The sequence below is a fragment of the Pinus tabuliformis genome, chromosome 9 (assembly GCF_031772625.1).
Source record: "Pinus tabuliformis cultivar Carrire ecotype Pingquan chromosome 9, CPIR1, whole genome shotgun sequence".
Taxonomy (NCBI): Eukaryota; Viridiplantae; Streptophyta; class Pinopsida; order Pinales; family Pinaceae; genus Pinus; species Pinus tabuliformis.
Genome location: NC_142307.1, coordinates 1,885,970,268 through 1,885,986,774, shown reverse-complemented (window position 1 = coordinate 1,885,986,774; position 16,507 = coordinate 1,885,970,268).

Sequence of the window (16,507 nt, the reverse complement as noted above, 5' to 3'; positions counted from 1 at the left end):
AGTAATAGCTCTCTGGATTTTGATTTCTGTGAAAATTGTGTATATGGGAAGCAGAATATGGTGAGTTTCCCCTCTAGTGTTAAGAGGGAAAAACAGATATTAGAGCTTGTGCACAGTGATGTGTTTGGACCTGTGAAGGTTCCATCTTTGGGTAAGTCTATGTACTATGTGTCATTTATAGATGAATTTTCAAGAAATACATGGATATATTTCCTTAGGAAGAAATGTAAAGTATTTGACAGGTTTAAAGAATTTAAGGCTCTGGTGGAAAACCAGGTAGAGAAGAAGATAAAGGTGTTGACATTAGATAACAGTGGAGAGTTTTGCAGCAAGGAATTTGAAGAATTTTGTAAGAAGTGCGGTATATCATGACAGAAGACTACTCCATACGCACCTGAGCAAAATGGAGTTGCAGAAAGAATGAACAAGACGTTGATGGAAAGTGTAAGAAGCATATTCAGTGGTGCCAAGTTAGGATAGGAATTCTGGGTAGTTGCGATGGAGACAGCATGTTACCTGGTCAACAGATCACCTTCATCAACGTTGGAGGATAAGACTCCACAAGAGGTATGGATTGGTAAAAAAACCTCTCTTTCAAATCTGAGGGTATTTGGATATGATGCATATGTACATGTTCCAAAGGAGAAAAGAACCAAGTTGGATAGTAAATTTGAAAAGTGCATCTTTATTGGGTTATAAGCTTTGGAACCTAGTAACAAGGAAGGTTGTGTACATCCGAGATGTGGTGTTCAGAGAGGTGAAAGATGTTATTAAACATGAAGTCCAACTAAAGGAACCTGAGAAGATAAAGTTTGAACTTAGGGAGGAAGAATCAGACTCTACAGCGGAGGAATCAGAAGATGAAGAGCCACAAACTCCAGGTGTAAGAAGATCATTTCGAGAAAGAAGGCAGCCAGAAAGGTATAGTCCATTTGCTTCCTATTCAAATTTTTCTTTATCTGTTACTGATGACGATCCCAGAAATGTGAAGGAAGTAGTAGATTTAGAGGATGGAAAACTCTGGAAAGAGGCCATGGTTGATGAAATGGCATCTTTGCACATAAATGAGGCTTTGGATCTAGTGGAGTTTCAGTTTGGAAGGAAACTCATTGGCAGCAAATGGGTGTTCAAGGCGAAGACAAATGTAGAAAGAAAGGTGGAGAAATACAAAGCTTGGTTGGTAGCAGAAGGTTATTCCCAGGTGCTAGGAATTGATTTCGGTGATATTTTTTCTCCTGTTGCCAAGGTAGCTTCTATTAGATTACTTTTATCTTTTGTTGTTGCTTTTGATTTTGAGGTAGAACAGATGGATGTGAAGATAGCATTTCTTCACGGGGATCTGGAAGAGGAGATCTACATGAACCAACCTGAAGGTTTTGCGATGAAGGGTAATAAAGAACTGGAATGGAAGTTAAAGAAGTCTTTGTATGGGTTAAAATAGTCACCAAGGAAGTGGTATCAGAAATTTGATACATTTATATGGCGACTTGGCTTCACCAGAAGAAAAGCATATCACTGTGTTTGTTGGGTCCCTATAATACTAGTCATTACCCCATTACTATTGTAGTTGTACCCCTTATTAATATTGTTGTGCCCCTATTATCCCCATATTTTTATTACTATGCCCCATAGAATCCCTCCATTGTTATTTTGTGGCTTTCTATTATTATTGTTAGGTCGGCTGGGTTATATTGTGACTCCTTAGACTCCTATATATAGAAAGGAGGTTTTGTCATTTGAATCATCCAAGAATTGTTCATTTATGTAATGTAAAGGAAGTTTCCCCTTCAGAGAGGTTGAATTCTAAGGCGTTGATCTATCTTTCCTATCTTTTTCTTGAGCTGGTTTCATAACATTTGGTATCAGAGCTTTGGATTCTAGGGTTTCGCTGCTCCAAACTGGTCATCGTGACATTTTCACTAGAACTTTTTTCTACGATGTTTCAGAAGCTAAAAGAAAAACCCATTTGAGAAGACATCACGTTGAATATCGGGTCCAAATTTCAGAGCTTTTCGTGCTATATTTGCGGAGATATGATTTGAGGAAGTTGGTCTTTTTGCAGACTCCTGAATTACATTTCAAACAGGTGACCTGGGGAAAATCGTCATAACTTTTTCTCTGAGCATCGGATTCAAATTTCGTAAGAAGATACAGAAAGAGGACAGACTATAGTTTCTTTTATATCTTTTTCAGAGCCAAAGGTCGAAACAAGGACACGTGGCATGTCGTACATGTTCACTCTACTGAACTAGTCTATAATCAGGTCACTGTGGGAGATTTGACATAACTCTTCCTTGGAGAATCCAATTGGGATCAGACTAGTGGCATTGGAAAGACGACACAGAGGGCTACTACAAATCACAATTTTAGAACTGGATGATCAGAAATTACAAAGATACATCAGAGGCAATATCGAGCTCCTACAAAGTGAAAAAAGGTGTGTATATTTTCTTAAATTTTTGGTTAAGCTTGGTTTGAAAAATTATTTTGAAGGAATTCAAAGGGCATAGTAGAGGATTGTTATCGGTAACTGAATCCTAGAGGAAAGAAAATGAAAACACCTAGTAAGCAACCTGAAAGCAGTACCATGACTCATGAAGAAGAGGAAGAAATGCTACATGATATATCAAAATTACAAGACCAAGTGCAACAAATGTCGGTCTCACAAAAGCTAACAGAAGCTAAGATAAATGGCATGGAATCTAAGATAAAGGGCATGGAAGCTAAGATGAATGGTATGGAAGCTAATATGGATGATTGGAAGACAGATTTGAAGACAGACATGGAAGAATTGAAGATAAATATCAATAAGTTGCTACAAGAAATGGTCACTAATGGTGAAAGGGTAGTAAAGGAAACTCATGATGAGAACAAAAGAAATGTTAATCATGATTCCATAGCCACTAATGTTGGATCGAAGACCCACCATATTCCAAAAATCGATATGAGTAAGTTTGATGGCAAGGATCCCGCAACATGGATATTACATATGGAGCAATTTTTCGATCTCAATAATGTGCAAAACACACAAAAGGTATGTATTGCAACTTTATATTTGGAACCAAATCAGTTTGTATGGTATCAATGGCTTTGCTCTCGTAAACAAATTATCACTTGGGAAATTTTTACGGAAGAATTGACAGCACATTATGAGGATACAAAAGCAACACTTTTTTTAGCCAATTGATAAGTCTCAAACAAAAGGGTTCAATAATGGAGCACATTGAGGAGTTCCAAAAATTGAACATAAGGGTAAAAAATATTCTAGAGGAGCATAGGATTGATGTGTTCATAGGGACTTTAAAGGATAATATCCAACATGATGTTTTCCTTTGGGAACCTGATTCATTAGAGAAGGCATTCAGGTTAGCAAGAAAAATGGAAAGAAAAATTATGGCAACTAGGAAGCATACCACTCACAACTATAAAGATGGAAGTGTTGTTGCCCCTAGTCTTCCACAACCTACAAGGTTGACACCACAACAATTGGAAGAAAAAGAGCAAAAGGGCTTTGTTACAGTTGTGATAGCAAATACACTAAAGGTCATAAGTGTGCTGAGAAGAAATTATTCTACATAGATTGTGAAGAGGAAGAAGAAAAGGAGCAAGAAAGGTCAAAAGAAGAGGATATACTCCAGGAACAAAGCCTAGATAAAGAAGAAATGAATCCGACCATATCTTGTAATGCATTGGCGGGAATTACCACTCCTCAAACCATCAAGATAGAAGGAAAAATCAAGAAGAAAAAGGTAATAGTGTTGATTGATTCAGGAAGTACCCACAATTTTATTCATTGTAAGGTAGCAAAAGAATTGAATTGCTTCTTATATCCAGCACCAGAGTGTCAAGTGATGGTTGCAAATGGAGGAACAATAAATTTCTCTGGAAAGTGCCATAATATCAAGCTATCCATGGGAGAATATGTATTGACTAGCCCAATGCTTTCCATTCCAATGGGAGGTGCTGATGTTGTACTAGGAGTCCAATGGCTACAATCCTTGGGTACAATAGCTTTTAATTTTCAAGAACTTTTCATGAAATTTTCTATGGAAGGAAAGGAAGTTGAATTAAGGGGTATTGCAGGGAAACCGAGAAAGATAATCAACTCTAATGGTATGACAAAGCTTCTAAAAAAGGAACAAAGAGGTGTAATTGCACAATTATGTTCGCTAGATGTTTCCACATTGGAATCATCTATTTCTCCAGATCTCCAAAAAGTCTTGGACAATCATTCCAAGGTATTTGAGACTCCCAAAGGTCTCCCACCTATTCGTGATCATGATCATGCTATTCATCTGATTCCAGGAAGTGTTCCCCCAAACATCAGGCCGTACAGATATCCCTATGCCCAAAAGAGTGAAATTGAACGTATGGTTGCAGAAATGCTAGAGGTTGGTATAATTCAATCGAGTCAAAGTTCTTTCTCTGCTCCAGTAGTATTGGTGCACAAGAAGGATGGATCATGGCACATGTGTCTGGATTATAGGGAGCTCAACAAGCTCACTATTAAAGATAAGTTTCCCATTCCTGTCATTGATGAATTACTGGATGAATTGCATGGATCAATTTACTTCACCAAGTTGGATCTTCGTTCAGGATATCATCAAATCAGAATGAAGACTGAAGACATTCTGAAAACAACATTTAGAACTCATGAGGGTCATTATGAATTTTTGGTCATGCCTTTTGGCCTTACCAATGCACCTTCAACATTTCAAGGTTTGATGAATTCAATTTTCAAACCATTCCTTAGAAAATTTGTGTTAGTATTTTTTGATGATATACTAATCTACAGCAAGTCTTGGAAGGATCATGTTGAACATGTTGACAGGGTGCTACAACTATTGGAGGAGAAACAATTATATGCAAAAAGATCCAAATGTTTCTTTGGAGTACAAGAGGTGGAATATCTGGTTCATATTGTATCTCATGAAGGAGTTAAGGTAGACCCTAGCAAAATTAAAGCCATTAAGGAATGGAAAATTCCCACATCCATAAAGCATCTGCGAGGATTTCTCGGGTTGACAGGGTATTATCGCAAGTTTGTTAAGAATTATGGGAGAATAGCAGCACCTCTAACAACATTATTGAAGAAAGATGCATTTTCATGGACTCGAGAAGCAACAAAGGCCTTCGAACATCTTAAAGAGGCAATGTGCCAAGCACCAGTCTTAGCTACACCGGACTTCACAAAAACCTTTATTGTGGAATGTGATGCTTCAGGAAATGGAATTGGTGTTGTTTTAATGCAAGATGAAAGACCCATTGCTTTTGAAAGTCGTCCAATCAAGGGAAAGTTTTTACACAAAGCTATTTATGAGAAGGAAATGTTGGCAATACTCCATGCACTTAAGAAATGGCGACCCTACCTAATGGGAAGACACTTCAAGGTAAAAACGGATCATGATAGCCTTAAATACTTTTTAGAACAAATATTATCCTCTGAAGAGCAAAAAAAGTGGGTCACAAAGATGTTGGGTTATGACTTTGAAATCATCTACAAAAAAGGGAAGCAAAATGTGGTGGCAGATGCACTCTCAAGAAAGGATGAGGATGTGGAAGCATTGTTGTGCGCCATTTCTATTATCCAACCAGATTGGATAAACAAAGCAAGGGAGGAATGGAAGAATGACGAAGAAGTGTGGGCACTTATTCGAAAGTTACAACAAGATTCCAGTATGTCTGATACATTTAGCTGGCAAAATGATTCGTTATGGTACAAAGATCGCTTATACCTCTATAAGAATTCCAAGCTAAAACAAAAGATTCTTATGGAATTGCACACTTCTCCCTTAGGAGGGCACTCAGGATTTTTAAAAACTTACCACAGGGTTAAGAAGGAATTTTTTTGGGATGGCCTTAAATCAAATATTCAAAAGTTTGTGGCAGAATGTTTGGTTTTCCAACAAAATAAAGTTGAAACAATTAAGACACCGAGTCTATTACAACCTTTATCCATTCCAAGCCAACATTTGGAGGAGTTTTCAATGGATTTTATCATAGGTTTACCCAAGTCTGAGGGAAAGAGTGTCATCATGGTGGTAGTTGATAGAATTACCAAGTATGCACACTTTTGTGCATTATCACATCCATTTAAAAGTATAGTTTCTACTGCATTTATGGAAACAATTCAAAAGATACATGGAAACCCAAAGATTATTGTAAGTGACAGAGATCCCATTTTCACTGGAATTTTTTGGACAGAATTATTTTCTTGTCTTGGTACTCAGTTAGCTCATAGCTCATCTTATCATCCTCAATCTGATGGGCAAACTGAGATAGTAAACAAATGTTTGGAAGGATATCTTCGTTGCTTTGTATTTGATAAACAAACATAATGGGTCAAATGGTTGCCTCTGGCTGAATGGTGGTATAACACTTCCTTCCATACAGCAACAGAAATGACCCCATTTATGGCACTTTATGGGTATCAACCACCATCCATCACACATATTTAAGAGAAAATTCTAAGGTTCAAGCAGTGGAACATCACATTGAACATCAACAACAAGTCCTCCAACTCTTAAAGGATAACCCCGTGTTGGCACAGAATAGAATGAAACAATAGGCAGATCAACATCGTTGCGAAAGAAGTTTTGATGTAGGTGATTGGGTATTCCTATGGCTACAACCAAATAAGAAAATATCCCTCAAGCAAGCTAAGAAGGATAATAAATTATCACCAAAGTATTATGGTCCATACAAGGTGTTTCAAAAGATTGGTACTATGGCATACAAATTGGAGCTTCCTGCAGCTTCTCGATTACACCCAGTTTTCCATGTTTCATGTTTAAAGAAGGTTATAGGTGACAAGCTCCCAGTTCAAACAATATTTCCAGAACTTGACGAGGAAGGAAAAATTATATTGGAATACGGAAGCAGTCACAGAAACAAGAACTCGACAGCTACGAAATCGATCAATTTCAGAGTATCTTATCAAGTGGAAGAACTTATCCGCTGAAGATTCCACATGGGAGGATGAGAATTTTATACAGAAGCATCCAGAACTTCTCAAGCGTTGAGGACAACACTTTTTGAAGGAGAGGGGCATGTTGGGTCCCTATAATACTAGTCATTACCCCATTACTATTGTAGTTGTACCCCTTATTAATATTGTTGTGCCCCTATTATCCCCATATTGTTATTACTCTGCCCCATAGAATCCCTCTATTGTTATTTTTGTGGCTTTCTATTATTATTGTTAGGTCAGCTGGGTTATATTGTGACTCCTTAGACTCTTATATATAGAAAGGAGGTTTTGTCATTTGAATCATCCAAGAATTGTTCATTTATGTAATGTAAAGGAGGTTGCCCCCTCGAAGAGGCTGAATTCTAAGGCGTTGATCTATCTTTTCTATATTTTTCTTGAGCTGGTTTCATAACAGTGTCTATTTTAAATTAATTGGTGACTGTGTTATTTATCTGGTCTTGTATGTGGATGATATGTTGTTGGTTGGAATTGACAAAGAAATTATCCAGGATTTGAAGACCCAATTGTCCTCCAAATTCGACATGAAATATCTTGGTGCTGCAAACTATATTTTGGGAATGGAAATTAAAAGAGATCAGAAAAAGAGGAAGCTCTGGTTAAACTAGAGGAAGTATGTCGAGAGAATACTGCAGGGGTTTAATATGGAAGACAATAAACTGGTGAAGGTTCCTATTCCTATAGGTGTAAAGTTATCTACTGAATAGTGTCCCAAGACACAAGAAGAGGAAGAGGACATGTCTCATGTTCCATATGCAAGTGCAGTCGGTAGCCTGATGTATGCAATGGTCTATACTAGACCAGAGATTGCACATGCAGTGGGAGTATTGAGCAGGTTTATGTCAAAACCAGGGAAGGAGCATTGGACAACAATGAAGTGGGTTTTCAGGTATTTGCGTGGCACTAGTGATTATGGTTTGTGCTACCAAGGAACACCAGGATTGGACAGAGTGTTGGATATTTGTGGCTTTATTGATGCAAATTGGGTTGGAGATCTGGATTAGAGAATATCTATAAGTGGGTATGTTTTTAACCTATTTATAGGTGCAGTCAGTTGGATGAGTAAGAGGCAATCTGTAGTGGCACTATCAACTAGAGAGGAAGAATACATGGCAACCAATCATGCAAGCAAGGAAGCAGTTTGGTTGCAGAGATTGTGCTCAAGTATGGGTTTAGTACAGGGAACTATAAGGATAGACTATGACAGCCAAAGTGAAATTTTCTTGGAAAAGAACCCTACTTATCATTCAAAGAAAAAGCACATTGATGTCCTGTATCACTTTGTGAGGGAATTGATAGAAGACAAAAAGGTGTTGCTGGTAAAGGTGGACACTTTGAAGAATACTGCAGATGCATTGACAAAATCTATGAGCTCTGAGAAGTTCTCTTGGTGTAGAGAAACAATGGGCATTTCAGGGCTGTATAAATGACTAAGCTCTCCTATGGCCCCCTATGGAAAGAAAACAACAAGTGGGAGAATGTTGGGTTGTGTTATATTCTTTCCACAACTAGTCCCCTTAGTTAACTTGGGGGTTAGAGGTCCTTGTTGTGCCAATTACGCAGCAGGAGGGTCACAGGGGGACAGCAGACCCCCCTATCTGGGGGGTTTGAGCGGGGTGGGTAGCCCCCCTCTACGGGGTCCGGGGTAGCGCCCTGGGAATTTTTTTTGGACCCTATATTAGGTTGGGTAGACCTACCTATGGTTTTGTGCATGGTTTTCGCACATGGTTTTGGACGCAATGGTTTTTGGTCCATGGTTTTGGACGTGATGGTTTTCGGTCCATGGTATTGGATGCTTCGGCATGTACAAATATGTATTGCAACATTGAAAGAAATATAATGAAAAATCAAGCTGGTAGTCTCAGTTTTTGGATCCAGGGGAAAATCTCTGTGTATATGTGCTTTATGTGTTATGCTCTCACATTCTTTATTTTCTGTGTTTTATAATTCATATGCAGGTAATTTTTGTATGGGGTTAAAACCTACAAAATTAAATGACTGAGAAGGGAAGATATTCATCAAAACACTTACCTCATGATACATCTCACATTACTAATATTAAATCATCTTAGATCCATCATAATCTAGGATCTAACGAGTGCGGAAAGGGAGCAAATCTGTGGAGGTGCAAACCTTTTAAAATAAAATATTTAGCTACCAAAAATTTGGTACTTTATTGAAAGAATCAAACTATATTACCGAATTTCGATATTTTTTTGCCAATTTGGCAAAATTTCATAGCTATGCAAATTAAAAAATGAGTGAATATTTAAAATTATTTTGAACATACTTGCTAGTAGAAAATATTTGATTTTTAGTTAATAAAATTCAAAGTTTGAATATATTTACTCATCTTACACTTTGAGTAAATAGTCGATATCTTAGATCAAGAGATCTTAAGTGATCTCATATTCACTATCAAGAACCTCGAAATTTGAAAAGAAGAGGGAGGACGTCATATTGGAAAATCTTCTCTAACACATGGCTAGCAAACCCGCCTTCAAATCCACTACCAAACAACCCAAACCCCTCCCCTCTCAAAAGTGGTTTGGGGGAATAATTTGTTTCAAAGACTAAAATGGTTTTGGGGAATAATTTGTTTCAAAGACTAAGACTAAGCACAATGGGTGGATTTGTAACGACCTCCAGCCAGAAGTTCGGTGAGAGCCATTCAATAATATTTTAGAATCTAACCAAAGTAAGGTTCTATAATATTCAACATTCAATTGGTTCCCTAAGCTGGATCAATGTAGGTGACTTTGTTCCATAAATCATTATTTTTCCCTCAGTTTTATATTTTCCTCCTTTTCCTCATTCGTCGCTTCATGGTTGCATTCTCGACACCTCTTTGTCTGAGTTCGACCTGTAACACCCCCGCCTATTGTGAATATTTTCCATTTACCATTTCTTACTTTTATTATATAAGACTTAAACAAGTAAGGGCTTAGCTGAAAATCCTAAATGGATCTTGATATTTAAGTAATTATTTTATTATTAAATGAATGAAAGGTTTTGGTGAATCTTGGAAACTCATGAAAAGGTCCAAAATGAATTCTTGAACTTCGAGATGGTTAGTGACAGTTACAATTCTCTCTTTCCCTGGACGTTAAAAGAATCTCAGTGGGAAAAAGAAGGGGTTACCTAGAAAAAGGTAAAACACCTAAAGAGAGAGGGTGAAAGACAATTTATCAGCTCATATGAAGCTGGACATGATGCTACCATGGAGTATTTCTTGAGCTTGACTAGAGCGAGTGGAAATCTCCTGAACTGACTTAAGTCTGTAAAATTCTGTGCTGGACGAGGTCTTGAAACCTGAGAATTGACAAGAGAATCACTGCTTATCTGACCACTCTAGAAGCAAGGATCTCAGGGGGGCAATCAGACGTGATTTTCGATCTCGTTGTAAGGGTGGTGTGACCTTTCCCAGTTGAGTTTCTCGGAAAAACTTAAGCTAGTTTAGATAAGTGTGAGTATTTCTTCTAGAATTTATGTTTGTATGTGGCTTTGTTTCCTTACAATGAATTATGTCTTGAAATAACTATTTTTCTGATTTGATAGGGAAATTTTTTATCAATTCCTTTTAGTAGAAATATGCATTACGTATGATTGAACATGAAAAGTAGAAAATGGCTAGTCCCAAACCTATTTAAGGTTATTATTTTACTATATAAATCATAGTGAAAGGGAACTGTTTAGTTGTAGAAAACAAAAGGGAAGGAAATTATGTAGTTAGTGAATCCAAATCGTATAGTGCAACAAACCCTATGGAAATGGGTAGTAGAAACTAGCTCTAAGAAGTAAGACTAGGGTTCTTGTTCACCTTCGATTTTTATCCCATAGTGGCCCATAACCTGCCTACAGTAACATAAGGACCCCATGGTTGAAAAAATGCCTGAGGATATTTCGAGACCCATTACTGTTGGGTATGTATAGAACAAGCATACAAAAAAATATAATAATAGTTCAAGCTCGAAGGTTCAACATTAAAGATAATACATAAAAACTCTAATTGCAACAACAATACATGTGTCATGTGAGTATTGTGTGAAATATAAAGTCTATGCATACCCTCGTTATTTATTTTAAATAAATATAATAGAGAATAGATAAACCAAAAAGAAAAACAGTGTCGTTCGAACTTGACCTTCCTTTAAAAACAAACACATTAAAGTTAATTAAACCATGAGAATCAATCCACACATTTATAATATGAGGAAAAATCTTACAACATGGTTTGGATAGTAACTACCTTTACTCAAATTAGAAATACAGTAAGTCATAGTGCGAATTCCGGCTAAAATTTAAGTGAGAAAGTTGTTGAGGACCAATACATGATATTCCTTCCACACAATAGGTCAAGTGGCATTAAATTTAATTTACATACAAAAGTCAAAAATTCTGTCCTTAATAAAAAAAATACAATAGCGAAATTTCCAATATAACGGTTAACAATATTACAATGAATACCCTCGTCACGGGTTGTAAATGCTCGGAAACCAACAAATTTCCTATGATAAAGGCCATAATATATTAAGCCCTTCAGGGTTTCCAATGACAACCATAAACTGTCAAAACACTTATTTTAACCACAAGGGTTGGTGGAAACATTTGAAGAGGAACCCCAAGTAAAGGGGAAACAAAAACCAACCTAGAAGAGGAAAACACTGGGGTAAGAGCAAGTCACGACGACCATGAAATTCCAACTACAATTTATTAAAAATGAATTCGAGTGGGAAGAAAACCTGCAAGTAGCTAAGAGGGTACAAAGGGGTTATTTTCATGGTAGGATAAATCCTGGAAATTAGCAGATAAAACAAAATTGTGCTTAGGAAGGCCAGAGATTCCTTACATTAGAAGAGGGAAGAACCGGGCCTCTGCTCATCACAAGCCTGATATAGAACAAGTCACCTTGTTAGACAACAACAAAGGGGGGCTATTAATTGAGACAATGTAGGGGGAAGTCTATGACTGGCCTGGTAATCGAGTAGATTCCTTTCCTTGGCCTTGAATAAATAGGGTATACCTTTGACAAACAAGATATGTCATTATAATCATGCATGAAACAGATGTGCAAAGTTCTAGTAGATCTGAGGGAAATTGAATGAGGGGTGGTGGAGTTTACCTGCAAACTACTGAGAGGAAGAAACCCTAGATGCCAGAACAAGGCAAGAGGTTACGAGGCTGGTAATTACCCAAGAAGTCGAACCATTTCTCCATTGTTGTGTGGGGTGGTGACATATCCACTCTCTTCTGTAATCGAGGTGTCATCTGAAGTGGTATCGAGTCACATCAAAGGAATGTTGCGAGCCATTGAGAAACTTCGTAACATATGGCCTAGGGTGTGGGGAGAACCCCTATATTAACTTTAGGATCGGAGAAATATTAACCATAAAAACATCTACCACTAAACATTAACAATGTTTTCATACCACCCAATTATATATTAACAGTATGAATGGGAGTGAGGGTAGATTGTAATAGACTCTAAACTATTAAAAGCCTTCGACTCCATAAAATAAACTATAAAATATCACTACTATGTTACCATGTTTATTGTCGGATTCAAGATGGACATGTAATTGTTGTGTATAATTTTTTGTTTATGGTGTATGTGAGAACATGTTACAAGTGGTATCAAAGCACCATGGTTACGACATTGTGGCCTATTGGGAAATTCTGAAATAAAAAAATATAATTATGCATAGATAAGGAGCGACATGAGGACGGGAGCAGGAATAACTCCACCCAGAAGATCAACAAGGGTATCTCGACCATTAATACATACAAAAGCTAATCCTGAAATGTGGGCTCAGTTAGGGGGAGAAAGTCACGACACGAACACGTTGCTGAAATGACAAACTTAAGAGTTGATAATTAGTGATTGAGGCTAGAACAAGAGAGAATAATTAAAAGTATCTTAGATAGGTAGAATAAAAGAAATAAAAACCCCAGTCTAGAAGATGGAAACATAGGAGAAATGTATCGACAAGGGGAGGACAACGTGGAGGTGGAACAAGGTAGAATTGATAATGAAGAGGAATCTAAAAATGCTTCTAGAGGTAAAGGGAATAAGAGACCTCATATATAAATGCAAGGAGAGTTTATTAAAACTAAACCTCCAACACTTGATGGAGAGGCGAAAGAAGCCTCCAAAGCTTGGTTAATTAATATGAACAAATATTTCCATATTTATGAATACGATGACAACCTGAAGGCTCGATTAGAAATCTATCAGCTGCAGGGTAAAGGCACTTTATGGTGGGAGGAGATTAAAATTATTCAGGGAGTGGATGAGAAAGAGGTAACATGGGGACATTTTCAGAGACAGTTTAAAAATGAGTATCTGACATAATGGTTCTATGAAAAAAAGAGAAAGAATTTCATGGCTTGAAGTTGGGACAGTAGTCCATGGATAAATTTATAACCAAGTTTACCTCCTTATTACAATATATTCACTATATTCAGAAGGAGAAAGCTAAAGTGCAATGTTTTATCATCAATTTACCGATTTTCATGAAGGAAAGACTGGAATTTGAAAATCCAAAGTCCATGGATGAGGCTATCTGAAAAGCTCGAATCTGCTATCAGCATATGAGACAAAAAGGTGATGCCAGCAAGGGAGGGCCAAATAGAAAATGGAAGAAGGGTTTTCAAAATGCCAAAAGTGCTAAAATGACTGGAAATAAGACTACACATAGGAAGCAACCAAATGGACCTTCTAGGAAAAATCCACAAAAACTTCGAGCATAAAGAAAAACTAGAAAAACAGAGACGTCCAGCAAGCTAGAAAAGAATCAACTGCATAAACCTCCTTTACAATGTTGGGGCTATGGGGAGCCCCATTATTATAAAAAATTTCCTCACCATGCCAGAAGAGATCCAACATCCAATATATAGGAAGCCTCTACTCGTGGGGAGGTGGCAAGGAGAATATCATGAATCAATGTTGAGTTGGAAGATCATCAGGTTGAATATCAGCCAACGATGGTGGAATTTGAAGGTAAATTAGTTAATTTTCCTGTTTCTATTTTGATAGATTTTGGTGCAAGCTTAAGTTATGTTAATCTGAAATTAGTTGAGATGTGTCATGTGAAGAGTATTAAATTTAGGAACCCATGGCTAGTACAAATGGCCACTGGAGCAAAGAAGATAGTATCTCCCAAGGTGGAGGAATGTCTTATTGATATAGGATGACAACAAATCAAGGTGATAAACCTTCTCCCTTTAGGGGATCTTACCATATGTTGATAGGGATGGACTGGATAGAAAAGAATTGGTCCTTAGTAAACTGTACAGAGAAAACCATCAGTTTCCTCACTGATGAAGGTGTTAGACAAGAGATCAAGCGCATTAAAAGAGGCATAAAATTGTGACCAATTACAACCCATCAAATAGGGAAATGTATTCAGAAAGGTTGTCAAATTTGTCTAGTGCAAGTGGGTTATACTAACTCTAGGAATAAAAGATCTGCTCTAGAGAATATCTTGATCATTCATGAATTTTTTTATGTATTCATGGAGGAGATTCCAGGGATGCCTCCAAAAAGGGATATTGATTTTACGATAGAATTGGTCCCAGGAGAAACACCAATTTTGAAAGCTCCTTATCGCATGAATATTCTGGAACTAACATAATTGAAAATATAGTTACAAGAGTTTCTTGAAAAGGGATACATATGCCCAAGTGTGTCACCCTACGAAGCCATTGTATTGTTTGTTAATATGAAGGACGAAGCCTTACAATTATGCATTGAATATAGGCAACTGAATAAATCAACTATTAAAAATAAGTACCCATTGCTAAGAATTGAAGATTTATTTTACCATGTCAAGGGTGTCTTCATATTCTCAAAAAATGATTTACGATCAGGATATCACCAAATAAGGATTAAAGAGGAGGATATATACAAAAAAACATTCAGAACTCGTTATGGTCATTATGAATTTGTTGTGTTTCCATTCGGGCTCACCAATGCCCCAACAACATTTATGAGCCTCATGAACAATATATTCCACCCTTGTTTGGACAATTTCATACTGATTTTTATTGATGATATTCAGATTTATTCGAAAAAATTGAAAGAACACCAAGAACATCTCTAGATAGTGCTGCAAACCTTAAGAGAAAATCAACTTTACACAAAATTCAGTAAATTTGATTTTTATCAAGATCAAAAGGGACCATGGAGTATTTCTTCAGTTGGACTAGAGCTAGTGGAAATCTCCCAAACTGACTTAAGTCTATAAAATTATTGGCTCGACGGGGTCCTGAAGCTTGAGAATTGACTAGAGAGTTGCTATTTATCTGACCATTCTGGAAGCAAGGAGCTGGGGGGAGAATCAGATGTGATTTCCGATCTCATTGGAAGGTTGGTGTGACCTTTCTCGGTTGAGTTTCTGGGACAAGCCTAAGCTAGTTCAGATAAGTGTGACTATTACTTCCAGAATTTATGTTTGTGTGTGGTTCTATTTCCTTACAGTGAATTATGTCTTGAAATAATTAATTTTCTGATTTGATAGGGAAATTTATTATCAATTCTTTTTAGTAGAAATATGCTTTACGCGTGACTCAACATGAAAAGTAGAAAATGGCTAGTCCCAAACCTATTTAAGGTTATCATTTTAATATAGAAATTGCAGTGAGGGGGAACTATTTAGTTAGTGAATCCAAGTCGTAGATCGCAACAAACCCTCTGGAAATGGGTAGTATACACTAGCTCTAAGAAGTGAGTCAGGGGTTGCAGTTGAACTCCTAGTTTTATCCCGGAGTGGCTACAGTGAAGTAAGGTCCCCATGGGCGGAGATAGGCCCGAGGAAATTCCGGACCCGTTACGTCGGGTAAGTATAGAACATGCATAAAAAAATATAGTAATAGTTCAAGCTCGAAGGTTCAACATTAAAGATAATACATACAATCTCTAATTGCAACAACAATATATGTCGTGTGAGTACTGTGTGAAACAAAAATTTTGTTCATACCCTCGTTATTCAATTTAAATAAAAATAATAGAGAATAGCTAAACCAGAAAGAAAAATAGTATTGGTCAAACCCAACCTTACTTTGAAAACAAACACATTAAAGGTAATTAGATCATGAAAATCAGTACGCACATTTATAATATGAGGCAAAATGTTACAACACGGTCTGGCTGGTAACTACCTTTAATCAAATTAGAAATACAGTAAGACATAGTGCGAATTCCAGCTAAAATTTAAGTGAGAAAATTTTTGAGAACATGAGATTCCTTTCACACAGCAGGCAGAGCGAAATTATAATTTAATTTACATCCGAAAGTCAGAACTTATTTTCTTAAGAAAAAGAAAAATTGCAATAGCGAAATTTCTAATATAACAGATAACAATAGCATAACGAATACCCTGGTCATGGGTTGTAACTATTGGGCAACCAACAAAACCCTTCTCGGTTTCCAATGAAAACCAGAGACTGTCGAAAATCTGATTTTAACCACAAGGGTTAGTGGAAACATTTGAACAGGAACCAAAAGAAAAGGGTAAACGA